Genomic DNA, 10413 nt, shown 5'->3' with positions numbered 1-10413 from the left:
TTTATATAGGTTGGGCACGTTATTGGAAGGCACTCGTCCGGGATATTCTACTGGTTATATCCAATCTTGGAAGAGATGCCCCTTATGTTCCTCCTAGTATTGCCCTTCACGTTGCCCTTCAAAAGAAGGTTAATTATCCTTGATCTCAATGACATTTTCGTAAGGAAATCATTCCTGTCCTAATTCGAAATTTAAAGTGTGTGATGTACATACAATTTTATGTTGTGAAATTCACAGGAGCACTTAGGCACGTACTCAGCTAGTCATACAATTGCTTCCCGATCTAGAAAGTAGAAACTCGGTTGCCTCTCTACATGTGTTTAGTCCTTAATAATATGTTTAAGAGGGATCCATTCATGCGGCTTTTTGATAGAGACTGCATGCTACACCAATCCACGATCCATTCCTTTTTCCTTTCACTTCCAAATTTGAAACTAATATATTTTCTAACTGAAAGGTCATTTTATTCATTTGCATATTCATGCTCCTTGCAATGGATACCTTGCAACAATACAACTCTTGAATATGTTTTGACAAGTCTTAGTTTATTTACCTTGTTTTAAATATTGAAACTTGATAATCGCAATAAATATTTTGCCAAGTTTTACCAAAATCTCCCAAGTTGCATATAACTCGGTTCGGATAAGAATATGAAGTTTTTGTTAAGGGTTTAGGGTTTAGGGATTAGGGATTAATGTTTAGGTTTTAGGGCTTGTAAGTGTTAGTATGTGGAACATGGTGTATTTATCCTTCATTTTTAGCAAGTTTTTATTGTTGAAACAGTGTGAAGTTTAAAAACCTTTCAAAAATATATTCAATAGTGGCCTTGTTTCAGATCTCATCATAAGGAATATGAAGCTGCAAATGAAACATGAATTTAATGTTTCGTTCAAAATATGTAAGAAATTGAAATTCTAAGGTCAAAAAATTAACATGGGAGTTGACGAGTTGTGGGGGGTGGAGCATGCAGTCCCAGTGAAAAGTTGCATGCAAGGATGTAATTAAACGCTGAACATGTGCATGGACCAAAGAAGTTTGCAAATCATGAAGAAATCATGAGGTCCGCAACGTTGCCCTGGAACTGCGTGTCATGACATATGTGTGCCACAAGTTCTCTCCCCGCTCACTGCTCATGGTATGTGTTACGTACTTATATATGCATGTTTTGTGTAGGCATGAGTTAGAAGCCGATCACATTGGAATGTTGCTGCTTGCTGCTGCTGGAGTTGATCCGACCATAGCCGTTGTGGTCAGGAAGAAAAAAGCAGAGCTGAGAGAAGAAGACTCAACACTGACGAAATTCCTTTCTTACTTCAGTACTCACCCTTCTAGTAAGAAAAGATGGATGTATCTCTCGCAGCCCAGGGTGATGGACGAGGCGTTGGATTTATATAGACAAGTAGTCACTCATGCAGAAGGTTGATTAACTAATCATTACATCTTAACGATATATAGACTGATTGTAAGTGGATAGAGACTGATCATATACAGCTTTTAACTTTTCGATCATGCATCTGTTTCTTTTTTCAGAGAATATACAGGGATAGTGAAAAAATATTAATTTTAAGTCACGGGTTTGTATGGTGCCTGGTTTTCTGAAAACTTCATCTACGCTGCAAACTCCCTGAACCACTAACACAAAAGAAAGGTCGAGACAATGGTCCTCAAACAAGATTTTCTGAAAGCCTTCGTTCGATATCTTCTCCTAATCATGCGCCATCGCAGTTTTCCACCGCACACTTTTTCATGGATAGAAATATGTCTTAACCTATGTAACATTCTTCAGTGTATGTCCGCACGGAGGACGCAGCAATAGAATGGCGGCTAGGAAGCTGAGAAAGTCGATCGCCATTTGGGAGGAAACTGCAGAAGAATTAGGTGGATGGCTTATATATTTTTGTGTAGAATAGGCTGTTACCCGGGAACTGTGGATCCTCTAGCCACCTTATCGGTGCATTTAGAAAACAAATCAAGCTTCCTGGAAACCTCTACGTGCAAACCACCAAAACAGACCCTACAACGTAGTACTTATGTTTATGTTCTGGGCTATATCTCTCTCTAGGCTAATTATCTACCACGTCGAACGGGACGCGATCGCGATCGGATCTTGCCCCGGACGTCGAACAACAAATTTTGGTTTTCTTGAATTTCTCATATATCTGCGTAGGCATTTGTTGCCTTGGATGTTTCCTATCACTGATGAGCCACATGCCCTTGTGTGCGACATTTTTGCCTTAGGATCGGTAGTGGTGGGTTTTTTCGGGTCTCTTTCCCCTAAAGAAAATCAAGCCCTGGTAAACCTCCAAGCGAGTGAATTGCAAAAAACCACCACATTTCGGGCATGTGTTGCAGAAAACCACGAAGCCACTAATCATTTGCAAAAAACATCATGTATTCAGTAAATTTCTTGCAGTATGCACTGATTGGTCAATTTAGCCCGTTTGATCGTTTTCTGACAAATGGGACCCGGTTGTAAGGAGCTGACTCAACAAACAATTAACACATACAAACTTTCCATTGAGGGGATCAGTCCGGCTCACCTCTGCTTACTATATCTTCCAATGGTCTCTTTTCTTTCAGCTAACGCACCCTAAAGAAGGACAGTGAGGCGATGGCGAACAATCTCAGCAAGATCAAGCAGCTTCATGATGTCCATAGACGTGCCCATTTGTGGATAGGGTGGTGATTTTGCTATTCTGTATCTTCCTTTTTAGCGCTCCATAGGAGCCGCGAGATGTACCCTTGCTTTTACCTTTCTTTATAATTTGTAAACATACATAACCTTGTTCCCTGTTAACGTTGGTGGATTTATTAATTTATAAATCAGGGCGCCCCTTGTAGTCCTCTAAAAAAAAGACTCAAGGCTGCGTACCAATTTGTGCTCGCAAGCAATAAGCTACGCAGGCAAAGAACACGACAGGAATTCCTACTGCCAACAACAATTCTGTAAGAAAATCATGCTTATTTGCACCCATGACTCCATAGTATACAATTCTGACAATTGTTGGAAAATTAGAGCACTAACAATGTATAAATATGTACCGGTAGCTCGAATAGTGCTCGACATCGATCAACTATATAAATATGTATCGGTGGTGATTTTGCGGCTTGGAATTGAAAGACAACTTATTTGAGTATATAAAACAGTTTCAGTTGTTAGCGATCTGTATATGGAGAAAAAACTATTAGCTGGACACCACGGTGTGATGTACAAATCCTTAATTAACTGCACAAGCAGAAAGTAAAAGTAAAAAACACAAAATTACGCATTGGCAGGAATGATAATTTTTTTATCCTTGGCCAATACCAGCTACTTGTTTGTAGAGATCTAATGCCTCTTCTATGACCTCAGGTTGCAACAAAAGCTCTAGTCTTTTCCTATCGGAAGGATGAATACATAAGTAAGATTCTAGGTTCTTCCATTTTGTGGTCAAATCTCCTTCCATCTTGGCAGACATGTAGCAATCCAAAAGGGCTGTACGCGGGTCGTATCCGGCTGCAGCGAGTAGTAGCATTCCAATGTGATCCGCCTCTGTCTCGTGCCTACACAGCATATGCGTACATATATAGGTAACACAAACACATCTACATCTTCATATTAAATATTTGCAACAATAAGAGGGTGTTTGGTTAGGCCATAATTTCACAAAAAGACGCTTTGTTTAGTTATATGTATTAATCTAATATGAAAATTTTGCAGCAACAAGAGCGTGCTTGCTTAGGTCATTGATTGACTAAGAAAAATACATTATTTAGGTAAGCAATTTATCGAACCGACGGTTGGATCGCGTGTGCGTACCTTCGTAAGGTGGGCAACATGATCATGGACAAACAGGGCATTTGTTTGATGATCTTTAACCACCAATTGCTGTAAATTATCGATGATGTGGCCCTTTGGATAACATGCCCAACCTATAGAGAGGGTAATCGATTAATGCTAAGGTTATGTCAACTTGTTGTTAATTAATTAATTGCAATAAATATGCTGCATCTACTCAAAAATACTTCTACTATATGTTTCCTTTATCGAAGGATCAGTAAATGTAAATTCAGTTAATAAGTGCGCGATGGAACCTCATGTGCAATGGAAACGGCAATCTCAGCATCAGTCTTGCAATACTCTAGCGTATAAGTGCTGACAATGATTTTGCCTGCGCCAGGAAAGGATTTTGCAGTTGCTGGAAGATCCTTGATGACCATCACCTCCCAATTGAGCCCGTCCATCCAATTTAACCCCCCATGGTGCATCGACGTCCGTGCCATGGCCTGCTGCTTGAGGGCGAAGGCAACATGGGCGGCGGTGATGACGGCATGGGCAATGCGACGAACCCGGATGGTGTCGGGGTGGTCTGGCTCGAGGATGTGGGATGCATTCTTGTTCTTGAACTCTTCGAACCTGGCCTCATCGATCTCGCGCGCCTCGTTTGGGGAGAAGACGACCAAACGGGCGCGGCCGGTGAACGGCACGGTCTCACGGTACCTGAGGTTCACTGCGATCGTCGCACTGCCAATGAATAGGGTTATCGCTCCAGCGACCTTCATTGGGTTGTGGTACCACGGGGAGGGAACCCTGGCGACGGCGACGGCGGCGGCAGAGGCCGTGGATGCGTTCCTGCTGGGTTTAATGTGCCGAGACAAGAAACGTCCGCGGACCTTTTCCGTGAGGTGCTGTAGGGATGTGGCGCAGTGTTGGTGGTAGCACCAGTAGACGGCGGGTGACGGCGGGTGACGGCAACTCCGGCAGTGTAAGAGGAGGCGGGAGAGGACGACGAAGGACTTGTTCCTCGACATCCTCTTCTTCTTTGGGACTCTTAAGTCGTATGATGCTATCGTAACCTAATCCACATGCATCTTCTGTAGGGAACGTTAGATGCGTCGTAACCTAACGCATGCGACTCTTAAGTCGCTCTGTTTTACGGCCAATTGCATGGCGAGTTAGATGGGCTTTAATTCTCAGTTAGGGCTAACGTTGATCGAGCTTGATGGGCTATCATTAGCTGGGCTGCACGTCCCAGATTCCCTTTCTACCTGGCGATTCGAAGTCAGGCAACCCCTTCCCTTCGTCTCCCTCTAGATCCACAGGCTTTTCTCTTATTTTTTCCCTTCAATTTGTTTCAGGAAACCCTAGTTTGATTTCCCTCATAAATTTCTTGACAGTTGATAGAGGAGTTTCATCATAGTACCTCTCCCAAGTTTTTCTTTTTCCATGCAGGATTGGCTCACTAATTCCCTGCGATGTTAGGTGAGAGTACCTCTCCCAAGCCAGTTACTCCAATCTCATCAGGATTTCATTTATAATGCCATGAAACTAGCACAGAGCAGTTTGGAAGCTCCACATCTGCTTATAATTCATCTTGAAAAGATTCAGAGACTGCTCTACTAGTTGAGCCCATCATCTCTTCAAAACTATGACAAATATTGCTCTTGAGAGCCAGTCAACACTATACATCATGGAAAAGAATACAGAAATTTAAGAATAAGCAAGCAATTAAAATTCAAAAACTGCAAGTTACCTATATAATATACACCATATCGGAGCAAAGAGGGAAACCCTCGAGCCAAGAAATATATGAGCCAAGAAATATATTGATTGAAACTAACTCTTGGAGCTTTAGCCAAGAAATATATGCTTGGAGCAGAACATTGATCTTTGTGTTGGGCTACTCCAAGCTCTCACTAGTAGAAAACAGGTCTTTGGTCCAGGCGTGAAATCTCATTAATCCCGGTTCACTCACGAACCGAGACCCATGGGGGCATCGGTCTCGGTTCGTGATGCCAGGGCGCCGGCCGGGCCTCGTGGACCATTGGTCCCGGTTCATCTGACCCCTTTCGTCCCGGTTGCAGACACGAACCAGGACCAATGGGCCTCGCTTCCGGCCCACAACCATTGGTCGATAAGGCCATCGATGTCTTTATTTACACTCTTCTTTATGCCTCAATCCTCAAAGAGCTTGTCCTCTTCTTCAGGAGGAGGGAGCCAAACACCTCGTGGCTAACCGCGTGACCATTCTACTTCACCTTCCCTCATCTGCTTACATTTCCTCACCCACTTATGTCATGATAAAAGATTCGGAAGGTGTGAGGGGTATTTCTGGTAGTAGAAGGAGGGCACCATGAGGTGTTACAGATTTAACAAATGCACGTGGGTATGCATTTGTGCTCAGTTTTAACACATGTACTACGTGGTACAACTCCATCGAACCGAGTCCCACACGGCATTGTCAACCAAAATCAATCAAATGTGCTGCATCGAATGGCCTATTTGTGTTCTTTTATTCTTTTTTGGGTGCTGCCATTACTCCATGAGTTCGTACACTTGAAAATTTCCTGGTGTACTTTGGCGGGACCAACAGAGGTATATATAAGTGAAGAAGATGACTAGAAAGATGAAACTGGATGGAAAAGCTAACTCCATAGTCTAGTGGATTTTTTAGTTTCCTAACTGCATCTGTTGGACCATAGCATAATGTTTTCGTAACAACACTTGACCACTGTAGGCAGAGCCTCAAGTTGGTCGAGAAAAATCATTTGATTGGGTTGCTTCCAAATATTTCACATCTTAATAATAGTTACAAATGAACGACGGTTGTCTCTTTTATCTTCTCCCCACATCACATACATGCATAGAATCAAGATTCGACATGGTAAATTTATGCATACTGCAACAACATTTTGCTGCACACATATTTTTTCTTGGTTTTGGACTTCTGGTACAAAATGTAATTCTATGAAATAATCTTGAATAGTGGGGTTGTAGACAAACTAGGTCTTTGCATTACTCTTCATCAGAAGTGATGTTTATGCAGCAGCCTTCGTCTCATTATTATAAGACCCACCCATACTAAGTAAACAATCAACCAGTTGTAGTTATACCCTTGTTCATGTAATCACCCCGCGGAAAGAAATGAATCAAGAACTAGGCATGTCAATTCAAGGGCCTATGTCAATCTAGTTTGATCGTGTTCATGGGTGTTTTCCCTTAGAATCAACTTGTGGCATTTGGGGTGGTGATGGCGATAGCTCTAAGCTGCTACATTTGGTGCTTTCACTTAGCTTTCCTGATGTTTAAAATATCTGGCTAACATAAAGCCGAGCCAGCATTTTGTTTGGATCACTAAGTGTGTGGCCTCGTCTTCTAGCATCATTCATGCAGCAGGCTACGCTTCAGGATGGATTCCATGACATGCGCTCAACTCCTAATCATCCGCTCAACGATAATTTGTCGTAATGCAAATGCAAGAAACATCAGATTTATGCGCCCCTACGGATGCCCTCCATGGAAGGTTACACGCCACAAGTCACTCCTCATTTCCCCGTGCCTCCCATGTCTAGAGAAAGATGGATGGTATCGCAGGAGGATGTCTCAGTTGGGACTAGCATGCTGCATAGGAGGTGTTATAAAACATATATGCTGACAATATATATAGGAGGAGAGATGGAGTGGAAGAAGTTCTGCAATAATATATATGCTGACATCATGTCCTCTCACACATGCATGTATTACAACTCCATCCACCCATGTCCCTCCCACAAGACGCTTAGTTATCTCTCCAGTATGATCCTTGTTATGTTTTTCCTTTTTGTCTCAGAACAGAAATATCACATGGATAATAGCCATATCAAGGAGTAGTTGAATATATAATTAACCTTATTACTGACAAGTTAGACACAATATAAAGTGCAATCTCTGATACAGATTTCTTGTCGCGGATTTAGTATAAACTAGTTGACAAGGATACCAGATTCGCAACAACAAAAAAAGAAAACAAGCAGTGACTGGCCAACCAACCACCCGCAGAAAGAATGTGACAAATTTAATATTTAGGACGGTTATGGCATTTTTTAAGAAATAAAAACATTACAAGATATTTCTTCAAATGTTTAGTGAATAAGACGAATAAGACGAACAAATTTCAAATGTTTGTGGAGGAGGTTTGTAATTGCAAATCGTTGTAGCTTGGAAGTACTCCAAGTAAATTTTTTTTTGAGGGTGTGCCTAGGACTCAGATTGAGACTTTGTGAAGTCTAAATGGACTGACATCACGTGTAGCAGATTTGGCCCGTTTTGTGTTCCGGCAAACCATATTTGGCACTGCAAGGGCCGGTTATGGTGCAATTTTCGTAATCTCCAAAAATGGTGCGGGATGGTGGTCGAACCACTGAACTTTTTTAAATTCAGTGATTGTTTTTCAAATACGGTGAACTTTTTTAAATATTTGATGATTTTTTAAATTTGATGAACTTTTTTACAATTTGATGAACGTTTATGGGGAATCATTTAATTTTCTTTCAAATTCGATGAACGTTTTGAAAATAAAATGATTTCTATTTTCAAAATCTCTGAACATTTTTTCAAAATCGATGAACGTTTTTTCTAAATCGGTATTTTTTTCAAATTCAGTAAACCTTTTTCAAATTCAGCGAACCTTTTTAAAAAATGATGAACTTTTTTCAAACTCGATGAACGAGTTTTCAGAATCATTGAACTAATTTTAAAAATGATGAACTTTTTTGAAGTTCAATGAAATTTGTTTCAAATTGGATGAACTTCTTTTCAAAATTGGATGAACTTTTCTTAAAGAATTGTGGAACATTTTTCAAAATTGATGAACTGTCTTGAAATTGGTGAAACTTTTTTGAATTTTTGACGAATATTTCTAATATTTTGTGAACTAGTTTTCTAAAAAATATCAAAATAGTTGAACTTTTATTGAATAGGGATAAGTTTTTTTGCATGTTTATGAACTCTTTTCCGAAATATGTGATATTTCCTTTTTTTAAAGAAAATCATGTGTGAGTGGCTATGCTAGTTTTTAAAGGTTTAGCGCTGCAGTATGTCGGCTGCACCGGGACGCCCTTGTGGTCAGCTGAAGGCATGTGATGTTGCGTAGATTCTTCACCGAAGTGGAATGTTTTGATTCTTTTAGCGATTTTTTTGCGGTGCCCATTCGTGGGCCTGCCCATTTTGTGTTGTAGCCGGTGCCGATTCTCCTTATCGGTGCCACATGCGCAGACTAGGGACACCCTTGTGTTCCTTCTTAGTAGGGTTCTAATTCCTCTGTTATGGGCTTGAGTTCTGGCCTTTTTTTCGCCTGTTTGTTTTCTTCCTTAAGTTGTTTGTTTGTGCATTTTATTTTGCGCCACAGGCGCCAGTTAACATGCATCTTTGTTAACTGGCGCCTGTGGCGTTCGAACTGGAACGACCCATCTAGGCGTTTGTGACGCTTTTTCCGTAAATTGTATGAACTTATTTGAATATCGATGATCTTTTTTCTAAATTTCATCGAATACTTTTTAAGATTTATCAACTTTTTTTCAGTACAATGAAATTTCTAGAAAATACATGAACTTTATTTAATTATTACGAAATTTGTAAAAAAATATTATACTTTTTAAAAATTTAATGAACTTTTCCTAAATCAGATGAATTTTTTTTCATTTTCAATTAACATTGTTTCAAATTGATTAACGTTTTTCAAAATTGATGAACCTTTTTTAAGGATATGTTTTTTTAAAAAAATGGATGAAACTTTTTTGTTTAAATATGTAAACCTTTTTTTAATTTCATATTGTTTTCTAACAAAGTAAATCAAAAAAGAAAAAAACTGAACAGGACTCTAGTGGGCCGGCCCATTCTAGGAGCGCCGGTACATGTGCATAAGGGTTCCCGTTTGTTTGTTAGTCCTTTTTTTAAGAGAAAATAAAAAACTACACGCAGAACAAAGATAACGAAAAAGCCATTCCCTTGCTTCTTCTTCCTTTGGTCTAAAGGATCTTCATTCAACTTGTTGCATGCACACGTCAGCTGTTTTGTGCGTTTCTGTTTGGTTATAGTTGGGTTCAGTTGGTGAAATCCCACAGACATAACTCTGTTGGTGCGTGTTGTCAATACAATTGAGAAGAGTGTGCTCTGTAAGATCCTCTTAGAAAATCAATTAGCTCGGTTCTTCAGTTATAACCAAAACTGAGTTGCTGTGCTCGGGAACAAGGCGGCTACTTCAAAACATTTAATGAGCACAAGCTACTTCATCTTTGATTAGACGCATCAAAAATTGTCAAGAAAATGGGGAATCCTCCATTTCGGAGCAACCGGAAATTGGGCTACTCTCGAGCAAAAATACACAACATGGGTAGAACAAAATTAATATTTATATTATAATATTCCCACTGTTTTTGTCATAACAAGAAAAATTAAATGTGCTACTAGTTAGCATCATTGTCCCCCTTTTTGGAGCCTTGCATGGGGAGGGAGTCAAATGTGCACAACCTGCACTTGCACGCCGTTCCAACACAATTGGCCTTCCATACACACTCATCATTTGGACTGACAAACGTTCTTGTACTTTTGATTGCATCCATTCTCACAAGAACTGGCCGAACAGGTACCAGAATGTCCAATAGTTGCTTCTGTGC

This window comes from Hordeum vulgare, chromosome 6H (genome assembly GCF_904849725.1).
Source record: "Hordeum vulgare subsp. vulgare chromosome 6H, MorexV3_pseudomolecules_assembly, whole genome shotgun sequence".
Taxonomy (NCBI): Eukaryota; Viridiplantae; Streptophyta; class Magnoliopsida; order Poales; family Poaceae; genus Hordeum; species Hordeum vulgare.
This window is presented reverse-complemented; position numbering follows the sequence as displayed.